The sequence below is a fragment of the Anolis carolinensis genome, chromosome 1, assembly GCF_035594765.1.
Source record: "Anolis carolinensis isolate JA03-04 chromosome 1, rAnoCar3.1.pri, whole genome shotgun sequence".
In the NCBI taxonomy this organism is placed as follows: Eukaryota; Metazoa; Chordata; class Lepidosauria; order Squamata; family Dactyloidae; genus Anolis; species Anolis carolinensis.
Genome location: NC_085841.1, coordinates 17,870,449 through 17,892,370, shown reverse-complemented (window position 1 = coordinate 17,892,370; position 21,922 = coordinate 17,870,449). Strand labels below are relative to the sequence as shown.

Sequence of the window (21,922 nt, the reverse complement as noted above, 5' to 3'; positions counted from 1 at the left end):
CACAAATCGGGGTTCTCGATAAGCCATAGGCAATTCACATTAAAAATTGAGACTATTCCTTTTGGAGCAACAACACAAGTTGCAGAAGGTAAATTTCAAGAGTATGACACACTAACATTTAATTGTATAAATAAACCATTAATTAGGATTAGATGACATATTTTTATGACTTAATTTGGCACTGACATATGAATGCCTATTCAGTGACATGTATTTGGAGATAGGCCCATAATATCACATGTATAATGTTCTCAAAGCAGCATTTGGTTCCAAGTGCTTAATTTTTACAAGTCTAAGTTTCTATTTTTGTGTGTTCATGTGCCGTCCGCCGGACAATAAAAAAAAACTATAAAGCTGAAACGTGCTGTCCTTTATCCGGGCGAACTGCAAATCCCTATAAGCTGTCCTATAGATATTGAACGACTGAGTCTGGATAACTTCAAAAAAGGATGTTTATTCATACAAGGTTGTAAACCTGGCACAGATCTTAAAGTTGCAGAAAATGAAACAAATTTCTATAGGTTTTAGGTACAGAATTATCCCTGGTTCCAGAAAGCAAAGGTGATTATAAAACCACTATACCCTAATCACGCTGCCTATATTAGAAGGAGAAACTCTTTCCTTCCCTATCTTTACAGCAAAGATTAGTTCTAGAAGCGATGGAATAACCCTGCTCCTCTAACTAGATTTCCTATTCCAGATCAGTATAATTCAATACTTATCTAATTTGGATAGGCTTAGATTGGCCTGGTTTTGAGGATGATTTGTCCCAGTTAGCCTTGCACAGCTCCAGCACGTTGGAAGACTATAGCCAGAATGAAGCTCCAAAATGGAGACTAGACCCTGGTAAAAAGGGCGGTCCTAAGATGTTGCATTCTTTGACCAATCACTGCAAAGAAAACTGCAGCCAGCTCTTGCAGATTCCAAGCCACTTTTCCTAGGCTTTTGCAGCCAGAGGCTCAAACAAAATGTAAAGGAGGGAAAACAAACAAACGACCAATAGGTAAGGCAAACCATCGTCCTGGGGGACGGAACAGTTCAACTGTGTTGTCTCCTTTGTTTCCTAATTGTGTTGTGGCTGATAGGAGAGATAACACCAAGAAAGATCCTTTGTTGAAGCCAAAAAGGACAGTTTTTTTCAGCTGAGGCTCTGATGTGGAATTCCCTCCAAAAGCAAACCAGAGCGAGGATAAAGGCATTTACTTTCCCTTTTATACATTTTCAAATACAGGCAAACAAAGAAACATGCTCTTACATACATGTCGTCATCAGTACGTCACTTCACATGTCTACATACATGGACATATATATGCATGTCTCAGCATTTTCCTATCTAAGCACTCTAAAAGCAGCCTGCAGCCAGTTACAGATAACTAGGGTTCAGCTATAGACATCGATCAGGGGCCTACTTTTGACTTGTCAGGAGAGAGAAATCCATTCTCCCTCCATTAGCTGTTACAGGGACCATCGTGCACTGGAATGTATAGATAACAGGCCCCCCTTCTCCTCCTTGTCCTGCCAGCTTGTGCATCCTTAGAATCTAACACACAGAGAGGCTGATTTTTCTGCATTTCAGTGCTTCTAATGTGCATAAAATGTATGTCTGAAAATCTATATTTTGCAATAAAAGGTAAAAGTTTCCCCTGACGTTAAGTCCAGTCATGTCTGACTCTGGGGGTTGGTGCTCATCTCCATTTCTAAGCCGAAGAGCCAGCGTTGTCCATAGACACCTCCAAGGTCATGTGGCCGGCATGACTGCATGGAGCGCCGTTACCTTTCCGCCGGAGCGGTACCTATTGATGTACTCACATTGGCATGTTTTCGAACTGCTAGGTTGGCAGAAGCTGGAGTTAACAGTGGCCGCTCACGCCACTCCTGGGGTTTGAACCTGGGACCTTTCATTCTGCAAGTTCAGCAGCTCAGTGCTTTAACCCACTTTGCCACCGGGGCTCCATTATTTTCCAATACTTCTTCATTAATTGGTTTCTCATATACAACAGCTAAATAGCAGACAAGTATGTTACAACCATGTTTGTGTGACAAAGAACCATGCCTACTAACTTTGGCCAATACAGATGATTACCATTTTTGTTGTTCAGTTACGTTTTTGAGAATAACTTGACAATATCAACACATAAATTTGATGGAAATAGCTTGATTTTTTTAACATGGAAGAAAATACCTCTCATACTCTCTAACATGTCACAGATGAAAAATAGGGCATATAGAGCCAGACCATGGCCACATCTACACTGAGCACTTAGGTCAGTTTCAAACTGACATAGAATCGGTTCCAGTATGCCAATGATTAGATTGGAGATCCTGGAACCAGTATATTTATTTATTTACAATATTTGCACCCCACCCTTCTCATCCTGAAGGGGATTCAGAGCGGCCTTAGGCAGCAATTCGATGCCATATGAACAAACACAATAGAAATAACGTATATTGCTTTTTAATTTAATGTTTTAATTTATAAAACATTAGAACCAGTTATTAAAACCACACAACCCACTCTGGACATTGAGGTCTTCTGGGGGATGCTTCGCTTACTCCAACAAGCCAGAATGCGATTGTTGACTGTCACCCAGACCGTCTTTTCTACAAAGTTACAAAGGAGTCTTTTCTGAAGAAAAACAAAGATGTCTAAAATTAGTTTGGAATATAACCTTGAAAGACTGGCTTAGACAAAAGTAAACATTGCTTTACTGAATAACATTCAAGTGCTTTATACACACATGCATAATAAATAAATGAATATTAACTTACACCCCCCACCCCCCCAGGAGGGGATTAGCTGCCATTTTTACTACATGTGATATATAATATATATGTTGGGGGTGGCGACTTGATAACGAGACAGGTAGGAGGCGGACAGAAGATACTGTGACTTCACCATTGACACCAGCCAAAGGGGAGTAAAGGAGAAAACATGTGGTTGGGAATAGGGAATAAATAGAGAGCTTTTTATGTTTATCTTTGAAGCTGAAATCAGCTAACCACTTAAGGAGTGGTGTGGATCAATCACCTGGCGTAACTTGTCAGCTGCATGATGAAATTGATTAGAAGACAACAGACAGAGGTTTATTAACTTTCAGGCCTGAAATGATGTCTTATGCAGAGTCTGCACTCAAAAAGAATTGAACATACTCTTGCAACTCAGTGCAAACCATATCTGTTATGACTGAAACACCTGGATGTTCTCTCAGAATCTGATCTTAATTGGATCTTGAAGAAGAATGTCCTCCTGTTTGCTTTGCCTCCCTGAGGGAATTTCCTCCCAGCAGGACACTGGACCAGCTTCCCAGATGTGCCAACCCCAACAGTTTCAGAAGCATATATGTCACCATAAGATCTTAAAGTTCCCTGGGTTACACTGGGTCATATCTGCTGCTGTCCTGGCCAGTGCACCCTAATAAATTTCTTTATCTATTTCCAATAAATCAGCTCTATGGACCCAAACATAAGGGAAGCCTTAAAACAGTGGTTCTCAACCTGTGAGTCCCCAGATGTTTTGGCCTTCAGCTCTCAGAAATCCAATCAGCTGGTAAACTGGCTGGGCTTTCTGGGAGTTGTAGGCCAAAACACCTGAGAACCCACAGGTTGAGAACCACTGCCTTAGATGCTTACATAAACTTTGTTAAAGCTTGCTGAGTGACGGGCTGGGGATTATCCCATTGTCTGAGGTACATTTCCTTTTAATCATATTGTGAGCACCCCTGTAACTTGCCCTGCTAGACACAGATGGCTTTAAGAAGCCACCAGACCCTCCTGATATCGAGCTCTTTTAGATCGCTATCTAAAAGAGCTCGATATCACTCCCCTACCCTGTGGGCATTATCAGCATTAGCCTTGCACATGGTGGATTTGGGATGAAGAGTTCTGACTGATAAGAACTAGACAAAGGGAGGGTGCAGAGCAGAGGATATGGAGTATGAGCTGAAATTGCCTGATTGTCCTTTAACCAATTAAGTCTGACAATGATTGAGTGACACTGCAAAACAGTGGCACAGCACTGTGAAACTATAAAAGCAAATGTACTGTCACTGCTCAGGGCCCCTTCATTTTGGAGGCATCACTGAGAGCTTCAGTTCTCTGTATTTTCTACCTCATTTTAGTTTTTCAAAATAAAGCTTTCTTTCTGAAAGCAAGAAACGCCAACTGGTCATGTCTCTAAAACCACACTTTTTAAGAGACTGGGGTGACAGTTTGTGGTGCTGTGAAGTCAGATATCTGATAGACTCCGCGGGTGGAGGTGGAATTTTGGAGCAATCAGGTGGGAGAGTGCGGTGTCACAGACAGGTCTGGCAGCAGCTTAGCAAAGCGGAGTCAGACGGCAATGGTCCTTTGCAACATGACTGTCTTCTGGGCTGCACTGTGGGGGCAGGCCTTTCTGCTATGTTGTGATGTCTCCTGATCCAGAGAGCAGTGTGGCCTGTCTGAGTAAAGCCACACGGCATCCCCACCACATTGGTTGGATCTCACTGGTGAGTGGAACTTCTGACGGATTGGGGAACTGGGGACACCCAGTGTTTTGGTTTAAGGGGGTTCCGGAGAGGAATGTGTGTGTGTGCTTGAGACGTTCAATCGTGAATGAAGCAAAAAGGATCTGGGCATAATGCATTTCCAGATTTTCTCATGAGAGGAGTGGTCAGTTCCACAGCAAAATGTGTGGAATAAAGTTGCTTTGGTCTGGTGTGGTCTGGTGAGAGTGGCCTCCAAAACAGCCCATTGGTCTCAGATTTGGTCAGGGTGATCTCCAAACTTGTTTGAGTAAGTCAAGGAAAGGGGTCCCTGAGGAGGAGAAACCCCTAAGGCTCCTAGATTGTGATCTGCAGGACTGAGAAAAATTGGGATATGGGAGGAGTAAGAAAAGGCTCAGAAAAGTACTGCACTGAAATTTGTCTGCAGTACAGAGTCCTGGGATTGGATCAATGGGACACATTAGATGTTAAAAAGTAGTTCAATTAGATGTACAAGGTGGGGAAAATGACACAGATTATATAAGTGTCTTCAGTGAGGTATCAAGTGGGTTCTCTGTGAACCCCTGCTTGTGCACAAGGGTAGTCTGTGTGTTGTGTAAGGCCTTAAGATGTAAGGATCTGTGTGTGCTGTTTCTATTGTAAAATGAAGGTGCCTGTCTGAAAAAAACACACCAAAGGCTGTTTTAACTTCTCTTTTTTTCCTTTCTGCCAAAGTGTAAATTGTCTAGTACAGATACTTGAAAGAGAAAAGGACTTTCAAGGAAGAGGGGGAGAGATCCCTACCCCCATGAAGGCTGTAAATTATCTGCAGTCCTGATAAGCCTGCTGCCTTCTTTCTGCATCTATCTGTTTTACTTTGAAAATGCTATTTGAACAGCTTTCACTGACCTGGAGATAATGGAAGTTGTTTTTAATGCATCTGGCTGGGGCATGCTGCCATGAGATTTTGATTGATCCTTGACCCATTGGGAAACTGGAGTCTTAAAAGTGATCGGTGTGTTTTAACTGTGTTCTTTTTATTTTAATTGTATTCCTACTCCTGATGAATGCTTGTAACAAAATCCACTGTGTCTCTTCTTTCTTTATCTCAAACATACATAACCGAAATGGTTTGGTGGTATTTTATTTCTCCTCCTTTTGAGTGTGTCTAAACATTTGCTTTTTAAATGATAGAGCAAACATACATTTAGCCACGTCAATTTTAAAATAAAGTTAACATTGCTTTGCTGGTATTCAAAAGAGAGGCCCAAGGCATAGGAAAAGGGAAAAGATGTGAGGAAACCTGGAGACTTTTTTCTAGAATAATAATTGTGTGCGCACCTGTCCTTGAATGCAATTCCAGAACAAAAACTTCCCTATGGTCCAGCCTATGATGGTACAACCGAGCCTTTGGGAGAAGTATAGTGTCTGGCTTTAGTCAGGAGCAATCTGTATACCTTCTGTTAAGATCAAGACCCTTAACATACAGAGACACTTTAGGCAAGTGAGAAGATAACAATAACGAGTTTACTGAAAACAAGATGAATAAAGGGTTAACTACACCCGGGACTATTATAAGATAGCTTAGGACAATACATTACAAAAGGAGATTTTTCTGGTTGCAGTCATCTCTCTGGAGTCCTTGAAAGTCTTCCGCCTCTGATGCAAAGTGATGGTTTACAAGTTGGTGCTCATAACCTGTCTCAGTCTTCTTCCTTTTGAAGCTTAAGCTGGTCAAAAGCTTCTGTTGTCTCTGGGACTAGTTTTTTGTGTGTGTCAAGAGTGACTTGAGAAACTGCAAGTCGCTTCTGGTGTGAGAGAATTGGCCGTCTGCAAGGACGTTGCCCAGGGGACGCCCGGATGTTTTGATGTTTTTACAATCCTTGTGAGAGGCTTCTCTCATGTCCCCACATGGAGCTGGAGCTGATATAGGGAGCTCATCCACGCTCTCCCTGGGTTGGATTCAAACCTGGAAGCTTTCAGGTCAGCAACACAACCTTCAAGTTACAAGGCTTTAACCCACTTCGCCAGCGGAGACTAGTGATATATGAATACTGGCTAAATGCAGGATCCTGTTTTGGATTGCTTGGGCCTAGGATTACCAGGCAATGGCAAGCCTCTGGTCACTGTAGCCCTGCTGAAGAAAGAGGAATCTAGCAAGAGAGCTCTATACAGGCAAATGGAATAGACCACCTAAGGTTGGCTTTTAGGTGTTTTCTTATGCTCCACCCAAAACTAATACAAAGGGAGGTATCTACACTATTGGGAAAACCTACAAACAGGGGGGACTAAAGCAAAGGAGAGGAAAAGGCAAAGCCAAGTCTTCACAGTCCAGGTGATAACAAAATTCCTGCCCTTCAAAGAGGGCTAGAAAAAGCTGCAAGGCAGTGCTTTTTATTGATGGACTATTGAAGAAGGCTGAGATTTTAAAGGTGTGAATTTTAGAAGAAGAAAGTTCTGAGAATGAGTTACAGAGTGGGGAGAAAGGAGTGAAAAGGAGTGAAGGAATTTGAAAGAGATAAGTGTTCCCAAGCACTGGGAAAAGATGTGGGTAAGAGATGAAGGAGGAGATTGAAATGACCTGAAAGAGATTATTTTGAAGGAAAAAATGTTTTCAGAAAAAGCAGGATTGTTTTGAAACAAAGAGAGACAGAGAGAAACAGAAGTGCTCAACTGAAGGATAGAGCTGGAAGGGAAAAATGCAGACAGCAAAGAGGGGAAAGGTTTGTGTGTGTTTGCATGTTGTTTATTTCGATCTGGTCTCCTATAAAACCCATCATGCAGATTAGTCTGGTATGATGCTCAACTATTACAGTGTTCCCTCACTACTTCGTGGTTCACTTTTTGCAGATTTGATGTTTTTCGGTTTTTAATAAACTCTAAAAGAATATTCTAAATCATAAAAATTACAATTTGCAGCCTAAGGAAGGGAGGTGGGTGTTGGGGTGCTTTGAATGTGATTTCCTGCTTCTTGGCAGGGGGTTGGACTGGACGGCCCATGAGGTCTCTTCCAACTCTACTATTCTATGATGAAGCAGAAAGCCACCAAGGTTTTTTTATTTAATTTCAGCTGAAAGTGATGCTAGCCTGCGATAGTTCGCCAAAAATAGACAGATACATAACATAGCAAAGCATACACTTTTATATAGTTTTCAGGTTCAAAATTCCCACCCCCCTGGCTGGACCTGATGACCGTGGCGCCAGCTTTCAAATTGATTTAAACCCGCAGCGGAGAGTTCCGCAGATCCATCACCAAAGGAACGGAGCGGGACCGCAGCAGACTATTATTAAAAGATCTTTTTTCTTCACTTTCCCCTTCCCTGAACTATGTAACAAATCCCCCCAATAAAAGTAGCATTCATTTTTAACAGTAACACTCTCTATCTGGTTATTTTGTGTCTTTCCCTGACTCCTTCTTTTGCACGCAATCCCCCCTCTCTCTCTCTCTCTAACCCGTCCGACCTTCAAACCCTGGCGGAGGCTTCCCCGCCATAGGTTAATACGGCGGACGATACAAATTGGCTCATATCTTTATCAAAATTACCCCTAGCACGCTCCTCTTTCAGTCCTAACCCTTCCTAAGGCTCCTGACCCAAGGACCACCAACGGAACCAAAATCGGTCCAGTTCTCGGCACCTCATCAGCTGACTGTCAAACGGAACCGACTGCTCTTTTCAAGCCAGACTGCTCTCTTCCAGCCTTATCCCGGACTTTCCTCTCCCCGCGACCCGCGGGATGGTTTTTAAGAGATCACTGGTCCCTTTCTGTGAACTGTGGATGGGGGATCGCTCTCCCGCTGGGGAGACATAGTTCTCCAAGGACCTTCACCCTCTCTACAGCTGCCAGGAGGGTGCCTGGACGGGCGCCCTCCACGTTTCATTCACACCTTCATAATTTTATGAATGAGAAGAACACTCTTCCCAGACCTACCCCTGAACTTATGAAATCCTATATTTCCAAAGACTGCAACCCACATGTACCTCTTCCCCATGCTATTTCTATGAATTCCTTCCACCACAGATGAACTCTTTTCCCAATGTATCCGTGAATTTTCATATTCTATGTACCTGGACACCCTCATGAATCACTGTTGTATGAATTTCTAATCGTTGGGCTAACTTCATGAATTGTAAAATCATGCTGCTAAAACTCCACTTTTATGAATTTCCATATTGGGTTCCCCAGATGTTATGAACTTCGTTCTTATCAAATGTTTTCAATTGTTTATATCATTCATGATTCCCCTTTATGCAGTGTAACCCACCTTTATGGATTCTCCCTTATTTCCATGAAATCTATCTATCTGCCTATATGTATTTGTACTCTCTGGGATCCCCGGAAAATATGTATTTTTCCCAGCAGGGTTTATATTCCAACTTTATTTTATTTTTCATTTTATTTCATATAATTGTCAAGTCATGAAATCAAATAGGAAATATTTTGAACTCAACCTGAACCCCAGAACCTATCCCATTTCCTATGACCCAGGCTTCCCTTCCCAAAAACAAAAGGATAATCTGCCACCGCTTAACCCAATCAAATTCAGATTGCATGGACAATATAGGGCTTGAGTCGCCGAATTCGGAGTGTTGTCCTAAAGGTGATTAGCCTCAAGGCAAACATTGTCATATCTCACCCAAAGGAAAAACCAGGACACCTCAGGAAGGCGCCCTGCAGAGCCTGTCAATTATGGCTCATCACCACCCATCTCTACTTCCACCTCTGACACCCCAAGGCATATCTAAAATCTGTATACGTGACAGAAACCCGGACATCCTTGATTGCTGCCATTAATCCCTTTAGAAATCGGTCTAGCAGGAATTAATCCGATCTTTCCTGCCCTGTCACTTCATTGTTTCAATAACTCCCGCCTTCTCCTTCCTGATTGGCTCGAGTAGAGACAAAAAGCAGCTCCCTATTGGGCCAACAGAGCAAGGCGGGAAACGAAAGCCCGCCTCGTTCAACCTTCTAGCCTATCAGCGATCAGATGGGCGGGGGAGCGGGGCGGGAAATTCAAAGGGCTGTCAGACTGAAACTTTGTATAAATATGGCTTTATTTTGATTATGTGGTACCCTAGTAGACTGAATGATCGCTACTAGAGTCCTCTTCAGCTGAATTGCTCAATAAAGACTCCTTGGCGGAATTTTCCTTCAACTTTGGCGGACCGTCTTCATTTCGGCTTCAGGTTGTATTGCGGCTCATATTTTCCAATTGGCTCCGCCAAGGTCCGTTCTCTCAGGACCGGGTCGGGTCTCTCCTTAAGGGCCCGATCCCCTAAAACGCGGTCGACAACAGACCCAGCCTTGCTGTGACTGCCATTTATGTGGAATGATTTGGAATGTCCAAAGGTTGCTCCATTCTTAAGTGGTTTGGCTTTGCCTTCCGAGGCTTAAGAAAGAGTCCATTGTGTTATTTCCAGATGATGATCATGATGGTCCATTGAGTCAGGATATGGGCCTGGGGCAGGCTGGTGGCACCCAGGTCAGGATGGAATGCTGGCCAAAAGTTCACATCTGGGTCACTGTGCTTCATTTTATATGGGGGCAAGACATCATAAAGTATAATAATAAAAATATATATAATTGATAGGAGACACACATGGGACTCACAATGGGGGAGAAAAGGAGATCCAGCATCCCCATTGTGTTGGGAGACAAACACAATTTTCATCCATGGGGCTTTCAGGGGGCTTCGATCTCCCCTGTGTTTCCTATGGGGGACAAAGCAAGGGATCCTAGAGGTTCCCCAGCAGCCAAGAGGCTTTTAGTGTTCCCCTAGAACTGGGAGACGGCGCAAGGGATACAAAGGGGTTCATGCAGGAGGGGGAAATAAATGGCAAGGGAAAGATTATAAAGCATAATGTTTGCTTGGCTAACCTTTAGCCTAGATATGTAAATGTTTCTCAGCTCAAAAAGGAGTCCCTTTTGTTTGTGAGTCATTGACTGAGATGGGAAACAATTAGAAGCGTCATTAATTCTTTAGCCCAGGTGTGGCTCAGATGGAAAAAGTCAAATAACTTTTGTGACATGGTTTCCAGTAATAAATTTGTTACCTTCTGCTATAAATATATGAAATATAGGACATAAAGCCTTGATTAAATGTACACTATCTATCATGGAATGGGTCCTTGTTGTTGTTAGTGCCTTTGCAAATTGACCAAGACTTAACCCTTATTATCCAGCCTGATGTCCTTGTCCTTAGAAAAACTACAAGTTACTATCTTTTATTTTGGGGGGGGGGGGGCGACCTTCAACTTCACGCAGGTGACCTATAAAGAACAAGTGGTTTATTCTTCTTAAATCCAGAACAACATACGTACAATGTGATCAGTTGCACCAATTCACATAATGTCCTTTCATGAGAGATCTAAAATAGTATTTCCTTTGTCCATGTGAATAAATTCCTTCAGCAGGGTTGTTGTTTGTTTTCTGGGCTGTATGGCCAGGAATACTTCTGGAATACAATTCCAGAAGTATTCTCTCCTGACGTTTCACCCACAGAGGTCCAGAGTGCCTGCCATCCTCAGAGGTTCAGGATGCCTGCCATAGATGTGGGCTACATGTCAGGAGAGAATACTTCTGGAACATGGCCATACAGCCCAAAAAACACACAACAACCCTGTGATCCCGGCCATGAAAGCCTTCGACAATACATACCTTCAGCAGTTCATGAAGTGAAAGCATACCTCAAAATCTGTATCTCTTTCTCTGCTTCTCTCTTCAAACTCACTCTCTACACCTGCATAGCTCAAGCCTGAACAAAAATGCAACAGTATGGAAAAAATCCCAGGCTTAGCCAGCTCTCCAGGCATGGCTCAACTAATGAGATTCATGCATCTTATTTTCCAGTTGACACACACACACACACATTCCAAATATTCTGTTTTGAGTATGTTCAGTCAAAGTCCATTTTCACTGAAGGTCCTTCCACACAGCCTTATAACCCAGAATATCAAGGCAGAAAATCCCACAATATCTGCTTTGAATTGGGATGAGTCCACGCTGCCATATATTCCAATTCAAAGCAGATAATGTGGGATTTTATTCAGCTGTGTGGAAGGGGCCTCAGTCTGTCTCTCCATGTCTGCAGCTGTTGTTGGAGGGCTGTACGTTTTAGTGGCCGAGTGCTGTCATCTGCACATACCCTGTTTCCCCTAAATTAAGACATCCCCAGAAAATAAGACCTAGTAGAGATTTTGCTAAATTGCTAAATATAAGGCCTCCTCCGAAAGTAAGACCTAGAAAAGTTTCTGTTTGGAAGCATGCCCGCCGAACAGAATACCAAAGCACGCAGGATCAGTAAATGTACTTACCATAAAGTGTTGTATATGGAAATACTGGTAGTACCGTGTTTCCCCAAAAATAAGACAGTGTCTTATATTAATTTTTGCTCCCAAAGATGTGCTGGGTTTTATTTTCAGGAGATGTCTTATTTTTCCATGAAGAAGAATTCACATTTATTGTTGAACAAAAAATGAACTACTGTACAGTAGTTGTCATCACAAAGCAACATAACCAGACAAACTGTGAATCCTATCAAGAATTTCTTGTTACTACCATTATTTCCATGTACAATTGGTATGTACATTTACCAATCCTGCATGATCTGTTTGGCAGGCGCTGGGCATGCTTCCAAACAAAAACTTTGCTAGGTCTTACTTTCGGGGGAGGCCTTATATTTAGCAATTCAGCAAAACTTCTACTAGGTCTTATTTTTCGGGGATGTCTTATTTTCAGGGAAACAGGGTAACAAGAAATTCTTGATAGGATTCACAGTTTGTCTGGTTATGCTGGTTTATGATGACAACTACTGTACAGTATATAATAAATGTTCATTTTGTTGTTCAACAATAAATGTGAATTCTTCTTCATGGAAAAATAAGACATCCCCTGAAAATAAGACCTAGAGCATCTTTGGGAGCAAAAATTAATATAAGACACTGTCTTATTTTCGGGGAAACACAGTAGGAGTGTCCAAGGATGCATAGTCTGCAAGTCTGCTGTAGCAGTGTCCATGCAGAGTATGAACAGTAATCCACGACTTGCAACTGCCTTATCTTATCTGGTTGCTTCTCTCTCAGGCCAAGTTAACATTGACTTAAATGCCTCTTTTATTCCTGTTGCTAGGGAACTCGCTTTCCACTCACTGACCTTCCCTCCTCCCTTCTCTGATGGTACCTCAACAAACAAAGCCATGTTTGCAGTTTAACAGCTCAGATTGACCAAACAATTAACAGTTACACAAATTAACAATGATGCAAAACAATTAACAATGGGTATTTGCTACTACATACTGCTACAGTCTTACACAAGAAAGTGTGATCAAATTGTAGTTTTGCTAATTGATTGTTAATTGCAGAGTATAGCTGCATTGTTCAGTGCATGCTCAGATTGCCTGGAGGAAGGAGAGGTATGTGAGTGTGGTGTGCTTTAAAAACCATGTATAAAAAGCTGTTGCCCCCTCTTGTCTGTGTGGTACTTCCTGGCTTGACTCATGGCAGCCCACCCTTTAGTTACTACATTGCCAGATAAAATCCAGATGATCTGCTTTGAGCTGGATTATATGGCAGTGTAGATTCAGATAATCCGGTTCAAAGCATATAATCTGTAGTATATCCAGCAGTTCAGATATGGCCTTCATTTTTCAAAATAAAGCTTTCATTCTGAGAGCAAGAAACGCCTGGCTACTTTGCCGGCTGGCCTTGTCTCTAAAGCTGCACCTTTTAAAGAGATTGGGGTGACACTCCCGTTGTTGTTCTTAGACTTAAGATCTCAGAATCCCTGATCAGCTGAGGCTGCTGGGAGCTGGAATACAAAAAAATCCCCAGAGTTTGGGAAATATATCATTGCTTTTATATAATGCAATCTCTGTTTATTTATGGATGATGGATGTGTTAATTTAATATGTTTTGGTTCACTTTGTATGAATTTTGTGTTGTTACTGATGTCGAACACACAAGCCCCCGCACTCACATTGCTTTGACACACAGCTGATTTCTGCCAGGAGTTCCACAGGCTCTCAGGAACCCTGAATTTCCACTCCAGGTAGGCTTCAGTCACACAGAAACATTGTATCTTCCCTTCAGAACTGCCACAGTAGCTGAAAACCGCAGGCTCCATTGTCCTTTGCTACACATTAACGAAGAGTAATAAATTGTATCCGCTGTTTGCTTTCACTTCCCAGCCTGCAAAAGAGCTTTTTTGCAGGCTCTTCCCACAACCCAAAATTAACAATGAACCCCTTTCTGAGCTGCGGATCTCTGCCTCGGGAACAAAGAAATACAGTTTTTCCAGTCGCAGATACGGAAACCCAACTGGTCCCTGTATCCGCAACTCAACAGATTCATTCCGGACCAATTCCATTTCACTCCGGAACACTTTCTAAACTAAACTGCTATCTTGCTTTTTGCCACAATGGCCCTGATCCGCCTCCTGACAAATGAATTAGTTCCTTTTCATGAATGAGTTGCCTTTTTATGAATGAGCATGGGCAACACGATCTAAAATGTCCTTTTACGCCTTCTTATGAACTCCTTAGGTATCAGGGACCCCTTTTCCCTTTATGAACCCCTTGTATCCCTTGCTCCGTTTCCTAGTTCTAGGGGAACCCCAAAAGCCCTTTTGCCTGATGGGCTACTGGAGAACCTCTGGGATTCCTCTCTTTGCCCCTGATGAGAAACACAGAGGAGATCGAAGCCCTCTGAAAGTCTCATGGGTCTACCTGCGTCTATCCCCCAACACATGGGGATGCTGGATCTCATATTTCCCCCCCCCCATTGTGAATCCCACATGTGTCTCCTATCAATTTATTATTATTATTATTATTATTATTATTATTATTATTATTATTTATATCATTTTGCCCCTTATAAAAGAGGCACTATGACCCTGACGTAAACTTTTGGCCAGCACACCATCCTGACCTGAATGCCACCAGGCTGCCTTAGGCCATATTCTACAAACATGGATCGCCATGATCACCATCTGGAAATAAAACAATGGACTCTTTCTCAAACTTCGGACATTCCAATCATTCACCTAAATGGCTTAACTCCTCTGTGAGGAGGCAAGAGTAAGCCGCAGTTGTCAAGAAAAAGCCACCTCCCTTCCTCACATTCTGAATCATTTTTAATTCCATCAAGATTACCGATGCTGCTGCTCTTTTGAAAATAGAACTGACATTCAGGTGTCAGACTTCCACCCAAGGGACTTGTTATTCCAATCAGTATATAAATAGACAGGTCCAGTTAGCAGGGCCCTGGGCCGTTTGACAATGGACCCAACGTAGGGTCACTCATTAATCCTTTCATCAACATATGATTGCTTTGTTTCTCCTGTTGCCATGCCTCCATCTCTCCCATTGGCCAGCCAGGGAGTGATGTCACAGGCAGAGCTCGTGCTCCCATAGGCTGAAGCATGTGAGCTCCCAGACCGCTCCTCCTGGCCTCTGACGTCAGGGACTCCCCATGCCAATCAGAGCAAAGCCGGCCAGATGGGCGAGCGTGGGAAATTCAAAACGCAAAAGTATAAAATGTGTATTTTTCTATTAGGAATATGTTCATAACCTGTTAGGATTATGATACCAATATGGTTACAAAAATACAGAAGTCTAGGAGTTTATGTGACTAGAGGTGAGAAAAAGCAAAATAGTAAGCCTCCCTTTCCTTTTAAAAGAGTCATGCGCATAAAATAAACATCAGAGACATCAAAAGTAAAATAGTAAAAATATTTTTACTCGCAATCTTGTATGATGATGGTTATACAGGTAAAAACATCTTAGTTCTAAAAGAATACAGTTCAGGATACTACATATCTCTTAACAAGAAGTAACATCAGGCAGCATGGCTGGATGAAGAGCCAAAAAGAGGAAGAACAAGAAGAAGCAAGAAAAGGTGAAGAGAGAGAACAAAAGAAAGTATATTCTTTTATGCCCCAAATTCTAAAGGCATATATAACTTTCTGTATGCATGCATGATTGCTAGATAATCCAACATTTTCTATGTAATGGCATGCCGGTTCCTCTTGCAACTTATTGCAACCGTCATCCTGCTCCAGCTGGACCAGAATAAACTTGGTGACTTCTGCTTCAAACTTGGTGAGCCTTTTATTGGGAATAGGGAAATCTTTATTTTGCTTCTCACAAGCTTGCCAGGTGTTGTGCAACCCTCCTTCTGGGTTCTTTGTGGGTCTCCATTTCCAGCGAGACCCCCCAAATCTTTGATCTCCTCATCATTACTTTTGTTGAACGTTTGTATCTTTAACTTATAGTCTTTAACAGTCTCTTTGATATTGAATCTAGACTGCCATAATCTGAAAGTCCTGCCTGGCAAGGAATGCTAGCAATTAATTCAGTTCCCAGATTAGAATTAACTCACCAAAGGCAGTTGAAGACATAATACTGAGGCAGATTTATTCATCCATGGCCATAGGAAGGCGACCAGTGGGCTCACGCCCAAGTGACCGGCTTGATGCCTGTGCTCCTACAAGGATCTAAAAAGAATCTGTTTCATTGACTGACTGGGATTGGCTGAGCCTTCGATGGTGTGGCTAGAAATCTCCTCCCAGCCAGGCTGGGGCTTGGCTCAAGTGGGGAAGAATCCAGAGGGGAGGTTGGCATGTATCCAGCAGAGGTGATGAGATTAAAACCATATGACCATTACAATAGGGGAAGTTTCGAGTCAAAGTCAGAGCCAGTCTGTGTTCGACTTAATATTAATTCACAGAATGTATCAGGTCATATGAAATCATATCTTAGGATGGGCCAAATGCTTGGTCCCACAGCCAGGTCTTCAGCTGCTTCCTGAAAGACATGAGTGAAGGGGCTTCCCTAATCTCCCTAGGCAAGGAGTTCCACAGCTGCGGAGCCACCACCAAAAAAGCCCTGTCTCTTGTCCCCGCCAAATGGACCTGTGACGGCGGTGAGACCAAGAGCAGGGCCTCACTCGAAGATCTTAATCTGTGGGACAGCCCGTAGGGGGAGATACGTTCTGAGAGGTAAGTTGGACCAGAGCCATTTAAGGATTTATAGGCCAAAGCCAGCACTTGGCATTGTGCCCGGAAGCTAACAGGCAGCCAGTGGAGCTGCTTCCACAGAGGAGTTGTATGCTCCCTGAATGGCGCTCCAGTTAGTAACCTGGCTGCGGAACGTTGGACTAGTTCCAGCTTCCGAACTGTCTTCAAAGGCAACCCCATGTAGGTGTGATGTCTCATGGGCCTTGTAGTCCCGTTCCTAGTGCTATTGTGGCAGACGAGGAGGAAAACATGGGATTTCCACTGGTTCAGTTTGAAACGGAGCCTCTCCACCTGGAGGATGTTTGTCCTCAGGAAGTTACCCAAACAAGCTTTGGGCAGAATTCTCCCCCGTTTTCCCGAAAGGACAATTATAATAGAGATAGAGGAGTCAAGGAGGCTAATCGCCGGAGTCTCAGAATCGCTGTCAAACAACTAGCCGATTAAGTCTGCTTCCCTTGGGAAATTCTAAGGAGTCATGCATCTGGACAGAGTTGGGTTTCGCTTCTTGTTCTCCAGGGAAAGTGTTCTGTTGGCGGGAAAACAAGACCCTATATAGGGGTTTTGCCGCAAGGGGAACCTTGCGGAGTCAATTGATCAGCTTGAGAGAGAGATCGTGTGTGGACTTCGTACTCCTTGTTCCCTGCTTCCCGGATCTAGTTTCAAGTCTTGCCTTGTCTCATGTTTTGCCACGGACCTTGTTTCATGCTTCAAGTTGCCACGTTTCAAGTCTTTGATCCAGCCAAGAATCAAGCTCATGATCCAGCCTTGTTGTCAAGCTTCAATGGACTAAAAGACCTTGTCATCTCCCCACACTATTGCTTGGCAAAGTGTGTGTTTCGGTTAGTGGATTATAACTTTGAACTCTAATATCTTATATTGGACAATATTTTCCTGGACTATATTTGGCCTTTCCTGAAAGGTCTGCTTCTGAACTATATTCTTCACTTGTTTTTATTGACTTTATATAATTCTTTAATAAAGATATTAGATAGAATCTGGTCTCTGCGCATGGTTATTGGTGCTCTGCAGCCTGGGTCCTGACAGTAGAGCACATTACAACAGTCCAAACAAGTCAGGTTTCCCAAGGTATGGGCACAGTTGGTGCACAAGTCTGAGTTGTGCGAAGGCCCCCTGGCCACTGCCGAAACCTGGGACTCCACACTCAGCGATGAGTCCAGGAGGACTCCCAAACTGCAAACCTGCACCTTCAGAGGGAGTGTAACCCCATTCAGCACAGGCTGTAACCCTATACCCTGTTTGGCCTTGTGACTAACCAGGCGTACCTCTGTCTTATCTGGATTCAACTTCAATTTGTTCATCCTCATCCAGTCCGACACAGCAGCCAGGCACCGGTTCAGGATCTGGACGGCCCCCCTTGGACACTGGAAAAAAGGAGTGATAGAGTTGGACATCATCCGCGTACAGATAACACCGAACGCCAAAACTCTGGATGATCTCACCCAGCGGCTTCATGTAGATGTTAAACAACAGAGGGGACAGTACTGAACCCTGTGAGACTCCACAAGACAATGGTTGTGGGGTTGAACAGCTGTCCCCTATCAACACTTTCTGGGTACGGTCCACAAGGAAGGACTGGAGCCACTGCAAAACAGTACCCCCAAGGCCCATTCCAGCAAGGCAACCCAGAAGGATACTGTAGTCTACTGTATCGCAGGCTGCTGAGAGATCCAGGAGAACCAGCAGGAACACACTCACCTCCTCGGGTTGTACAAATTGAAATGAATCCATCAAAATCGGACAAGCAGGTGCTCTCGTTACATCTTAGGAGATGGCATCAACTGCAATCTCTCTTGTTGTTCCAGAGGAAAAAAAAGTTACTTTCAATAATAATAATACATCAAGTCAGAACCGGTTAGCCACTACTACCTATGATTCCCATATCGTTTCAAACCTATAACTGCAACAAGAGGAAGACAAGTTGGTGCTGAGATCAGGGTCAGTAACATGAAAAGCACCATTGTCTAAAGAGTCACATGTTGTTACAGCATAGAAAACCAATGGAATTGCATGATGATTAAGAAGCTTGTGATGCAGCCCACATTAGACGAATGGGGTAAATGATTTTTGTAAGCCAATAAGGATATGCTTACTATTTTCTGTAGAAGTGATAAAAACCCTTGCAACCATTTTGAAAGGGCAACAAATCCTTTTATTGATTGCATTGATGTATGCATGTTTTTGTCGTTATTGCTAAGCTCGCAATAAATAGTTCTTTTGCAGTTTGAAGATCCAACTTTCATGGTGTCCTTCCTCGCCCTCTCCACAGAAAAGGGGCCTCCTGATTTTGACTTTGGATTCAGAGGAGTATTTTTACATCTTTTACATCTTTGCTCCTTCACTTTCATGTTTTCTGACCCTGAATACTGCACCTGCTCATCTACTTCTGTTGCAAGCATAAGTCCAAAACCACTGGGAACCTTAGGGAGTACTATCTAACCAGTTATGTCCTTTCTGCAACAACTCTTTTTCCAAACATCAATGTTTTTTCTCTCAAACATAGGCCTCACTCAAACATAGGCCTCACAAAAGCCTTTTGCAAATTAGGTCAAATAGCAGTCTATCAGAACATATGGGACTTATAGTCATTAGAAGTATCTTTGAAAATTCTCTTTTTAAACCCACGTCTCTCTCAGTGAGGCCTATTGGAAACTAAGCAAGTGGGGCTTATATATCTGTGGAAGGTCCAGGGTGGGAGAAAGAACTCTTGTCTGTTTAAGGCAGGGGTCCCCAAACTTTTTAAACAGGGGGCCAGTTCATGATCCTTTGGACCGTTGGAGGGCCGGACTATAGTTGGCCACCGAGCAATAAATAATAATAATAATAATAATAATGATGATGAGGATTGGAAGAGAGCCTTTGAGTCCAATCCCCTTCTGCCTTAGTGCACTGAAAGAACAAGCAAAGCACCCCTGACAGATGGCCTCCCAGCCTCAATGTTAATAATAATAATAATAATAATAATAATAATAATAATAATAGACCCTTGGGCCATTGAGTCCAATCCCCTTCTGCCTTTGTGCACTGAAAGAACAAGCAAAGCACCCCTGACGGATGGCCTCCCAGCCTCAATGTCAACAACAACAACAACAACAACAACAATAATAACTGCAAAAGGCCACCCTGCTGGGATCTGCGCGCATCATCCGAAAATATATCACACAGTCCTAGACACTTGGGAAGTGTTCGACTTGTGATTTTGTGAAACGAAATCCAGCATATCTATCTTGTTTGCGGTGTCATACAATAAAATAATTATTATTTTATTGTATGGGCCATTGAGTCCAACCCCCTTCTGCCTTTGTGCACTGAAAGAACAGCCTCAATGTTAATAATAATAATAACAACAACAACAAAAGACCCTTGGGCCATTGAGTCCAATCCCCTTCTGCGTTTGTGCACCGAAAGAACAAGCAAAGCACCCCTGACAGATGGCCTCCCAGCCTCAATGTTAATAATAATAATAATAATGAAGAGTGTTGGAAGAAACCCCTTGGGCCATTGAGTCCAACCCCCTTCTGCCTCTGTGCACCAAAAGCACAAGCAAAGCACCCCTGAAAGCACCCAGCCTCAATATTAATATTAAGGGTTGTAAGAGAAGAAGAGACCCCTTGGGTCATTTAGCCCATCCCCCTTCTGCCCTTGTGCAGTGGGGGCCGGATTAATGGCTTCGATGGGCCGCATCCGGCCCCCGGGCCTTAGTTTGGGGACCCCTGGTTTAAGGCAAGTTTGAATGTTGCAATTGGCCAGCATGATTATTTATTATTTATTTACTACATTTATATCCCGCTCTTCTCACCCCGGGGGGGACTCAGAGCGGCTTACAAATCAAATGTACATACAAGATATTATTAGCATAGCACAATATAAGCATTAAATTACTATACTGTACTATATATACTATATCATGAGCTGCTGAACTTGCAGACCGAAAGGTCGCAGGTTCAAATCCCGGGAGTGGAGTGAGTGCCCGCTGTTAGCTCCAGCTTCTGTCAACCTAGCAGTTCGAAAACATGCCAATGTGAGTAGATCAATAGGTACCGCTCTGGCAGGAAGGTAACGGCGCTCCATGCAGTCATGCCAGCCACATGACCTTGGAGGTATCTACGGACAACGCCGGCTCTTCAGCTTAGAAATGGAGATGAGCACCAACCCCCAGAGTCGGACATGACTGGACTTAACTACAAGGGAAACCTTTACCTTTTACTATATCATTATATGGAAATATTATTAGTAATATTACATTTACTATATAACATATAATTAATACTATTATATTGTTGTAGATGAAGGGAGAGATAATGCAAAGAGAGATCCTTCTGAGAGGCCCAAAAGTCCGGTTTATTATTTCAGCTGAGTCTCTGGAAGTGGAATCTCTTCCAAAAAAGCAAACCAGAGGGACGAGATCAAGGCGTTGACTCGCCTTTTATACATTTTCAGACAAAGAACATGCTTCTACATACATCTCGTCATTAGTACGTCACTTCACATGCTTACATACATGGACATAAATATGCACAATCAGCATTTTCCTATCTAAGCACTCTAAAAGCGTGTAGTAAGTCACAGACACCACGGCTCAGCTTTTGTAGATTAATCATGGCCCCTTGTCAAAAGGGAGGGGGAGAGGTCAGCTCTCCTTCCATTAAGCTGTGCTAGGAACCAATTCACACTGGAATGTATAGATAACTGCCCCCCTTCTCCCCTCTGTCCTGTCAGCTTGTGCATCCCTAAAATCTAACACAGAGAGTCTGATTTTTCTACATTTCGCTGCTTCTAATGTGCATACAATATATGTCTAAAAATCCATATTTTTCAATCTTCATCAATATTATTATTAGTATAATATTGTATTACATTATAATATTATTTTCATGATTAGCATTGAATGGCCTTGCAGCTTCAAAGCCTGGCTGCTTCTACCTGGGAGAATCCTTTGTTGGGTGGTATTAGCTAGCCCTGGAATTCCCATCTTCTGAATGTAATTCTTTATTTACTGTCCTGCTTTTAGAGTTTTAAAAAAATACTGGTAGCCAGATTTTGTTCATTGTCATGGTTTCCTCCTTTCTGTTGAAATTGTCCACGTGCTTGTGGATTTCACGTGCTTGTGGCTTCTCTGTGTAGTCTGTCATGGTGGTTGTCAGAGTGGCCCAGCATTCCTGTGTTCCCATGGATGCTCTGTGAGGCTTCTGTGAAGGAAGGGAGCTTCTTTCCCGCCTAATGGCGCCTTCCAGGCTACTTTAGAGGCGCCCTCCTCGAAAAGAAAGAAAGAAAGAAAGGCGGGAGACGGAAAGGGCGGTTTGCCTTTCACAAACCTCCACCCGTGACGTCACTCACCGCGCGCTCCTCGAAAACAAGGGCGGGAGGGGGAGGGCGCAGCTTTGCCTTCTCCCTCGATCTGGTATCCCTCCGTCCGTGACGTCACTCGC

The 21,922-nt window shown here is 43.1% G+C and overlaps 1 long non-coding RNA gene across 2 annotated transcripts; it reads right to left on the bottom strand.

The window, feature by feature from the left end:
• Positions 1-434: 434 nt before the first annotated feature.
• Positions 435-21,885, bottom strand: LOC134296199 (uncharacterized). 2 transcript variants are annotated; one of them, XR_010002815.1, is made up of 3 exons: positions 18,192-21,885; positions 17,759-17,857; positions 435-2,626 (listed from the first exon to the last, which is right to left on the bottom strand). It is a non-coding gene; the product is annotated as an uncharacterized LOC134296199 (long non-coding RNA). The 2 variants fall into 2 exon arrangements; XR_010002814.1 differs by having other exon boundaries at positions 17,759-21,885.
• Between the last annotated feature and the right edge of the window lie 37 nt (positions 21,886-21,922).